General features: G+C 30.6%; 1 long non-coding RNA gene across 2 annotated transcripts; it reads right to left on the bottom strand.

Moving 5' to 3' along the window:
- Positions 1-274: 274 nt before the first annotated feature.
- LOC149644568 (uncharacterized) lies at positions 275-2,215 on the bottom strand. 2 transcript variants are annotated; one of them, XR_016372002.1, is made up of 3 exons: positions 2,153-2,215; positions 1,751-1,869; positions 275-1,681 (listed from the first exon to the last, which is right to left on the bottom strand). It is a non-coding gene; the product is annotated as an uncharacterized LOC149644568 (long non-coding RNA). The 2 variants fall into 2 exon arrangements; XR_016372003.1 differs by lacking the exon at positions 2,153-2,215 and adding an exon at positions 1,931-2,072 and having other exon boundaries at positions 1,751-1,884.
- Between the last annotated feature and the right edge of the window lie 282 nt (positions 2,216-2,497).

Genomic DNA, 2,497 nt, shown 5'->3' with positions numbered 1-2,497 from the left:
TTCTTAAGCTGACTTAAGGACTCGAGGACTCGATACCAATTAAAAGACTCGACTCGAGATTCTATGAGAGCTTTTTTAAGGACTCGAGACTCGACTCGAACCCTAAAAAACTGGACTCGCACAGGCCTAATTAAAATTTAAATGGAAAAGTTTCATTTTGACACATTCCTTACCCTAAAATTTTGTATTTGGAGCCCATTAATGTATTATAGTGATAATGTAATTAATTTTAGTGTTAAATAGGAAAACATTTAGGCTGAAAGAACAACTCGCGTAGTTTGATCTTATTTTATTATTTCAGTTAAGATTTATCTAAAGTTACCCAAAAAACGTATTGTTTTCGATTAATTTCACGTTAAATATGGTTATTAAGTTGAAATTAACGGCTTATCTTCTTTTACTAGTCTTATTTCTGTTTATTAAACGAGTTTGAACAAGAAATTCTCCCTAGCTGCAAACTTTAGAGGCGTGACCGTTTGACTCTTGCGGAACAATCACTATTTTGCCCCAAAACTTTTAAATATCGCTCCTTTTCAATGGCTCTCTTTTCAAAATGGGGAAAAATGCTTTTAAATGACAATTTAATTAATCGTAAGAATTAAACAGGAAAGTGGAGGCTGGGTGAAAGATAAGTGTAGTTTTAATTTTAATTTGTTAGTTTAATTATAAGGTATCCATGAATTTACCCAAAACATTCGTATTTTGGGTTAATTTCACATTAATTACACTTGATCGAGTTTAATTTAACGGCTTATCTTGTTAATCTAGTGTGGATTTAGTTTATAATACAAGTAGTATGCGCTTTTGATATATTTTAATGATCATTTAAATTAATTTGAAAGTGAAATAGGAAACTACTGTGGCTGTACGAAAAACTTGTGAGGTTTTAATCTTAATTTGAGCGTGGTTCGTGAGAGTGGATTAAGCTTAAAATGTATTTGAATTTTTTACCCTAATTGCAATGTTTAGTGCAGTTTAATATTTTTGCCATATATTCATCATTGTGGTACCCTAAACTTTTGAATTTCGCGGCAATTAATGTACTTTAAAGATAATTTAAATTAACTTAAGTGTGAAATAGAAAATATTGGGCTTTACCAATGGCTTGGGTAGTTTTAATCATAATTAAACAGTTTATTTAAAAGTTATTTGAGCTTTTATCCAAAAATGTATATTTTGGTTTAATTTCACGTTAATTATATTAAATTGAGTTAAAATTAACGTAGGATTGTGTTTTGGCAGTGTACATTTAGGTTATAAAATGAGTTTAAATGTATGCATCACCTTAATTGCAATTTTTAGTGGAGTTTTCGATTCTCATTTTACGCTAAACTTTTGAATTTTGCGCCTATTAAGGTACTTTGGAGATAATTTAAATTAGATTGAGTGTGAAAGAGAAAACATGGGGCTTTACCAACGGCTTGGGTAGATACAATCTTAATCAAGAACATCATTTAAGAGTTATCGGAGTTTTCATCCAAAAAATGTATATTTGGGGTTAAATTTCACGTTAATTATACTTAATTACGTTGAAATTAACTTGTCGTCAGTGCTCATTAAGCTTATAAAATGACTTTCAACAATTAATTCACCTTAATTCTAATGTTTAGAGGAGTTTTTGATTATTTCCAACACATTGCGTTCAATTTTTATCCTGTGCTAGGTTTGTGGTAAAGATTATCTATACAATATGTTAATGAATGATGTTATTCTATAGTTTAGCTTGAATACCAGTAATTAAATCAAATACCTATACAATTCATAGCAATTTAAACCAATAAAGAAACGGCAATGTGGACTGTGGAAATAGCAAACAACGTAACCCTCCGTTTCTAACGTGGTTACGTTGAGAGAATCTGTGTTGTAAACCTGAAAATTATTTCACTAATTAAATTATATAACGACACTATCCTCCTGGATTAACCAGTACCACTGTTACTTATGAATTAAACAATCCACTGTTGGTAACAAATAGTTTATAAAATGATAACGTAACATGACTAACATCACAGTATGACTGATTCAATAGGATCAAAATTGTTTTAACGAATAATCTGGTCCTCTACATTGGTTTAGTTTCAGGAATTATAGCACACACCTTCACAATTAGTAGCATTTTAGTGAGATTAACAAATAATGAAACCGAGTATACCTGTCCTCAAATGAGAATGTTGAAGCGCCAACAAACAGTCATGATGAATACAGTATTAAGTTATGTAGCGTAAAACGGTAACCTAGGCCCTAGGGTTAGGATTTGTAGCATGAATCGAAGCAGACTGCGTATTTTTGTAATTCCAAATTTCCAATCCAAAACAGTGCTGGAAATAAGCTTTCTTATAATCTTTAAAAGGAAAGACACTATAAACTCTATATTACATAGACAAACTAAAACTTAAGCCTTGGCCGTAAAGAACGTCGAAAAGCTTACTTTAAATGATATAAAAACCTCTATTAACTGTAATTATTTACCTGAATTACTTTTCTAGACGAAAATTCG

Source organism: Phalangium opilio, unplaced genomic scaffold, assembly GCF_054372755.1.
Source record: "Phalangium opilio isolate 3A_F unplaced genomic scaffold, DU_Popi_V2 ptg000090l_1, whole genome shotgun sequence".
Classification (NCBI taxonomy): Eukaryota; Metazoa; Arthropoda; class Arachnida; order Opiliones; family Phalangiidae; genus Phalangium; species Phalangium opilio.
This window is presented reverse-complemented; position numbering and strand designations above follow the sequence as displayed.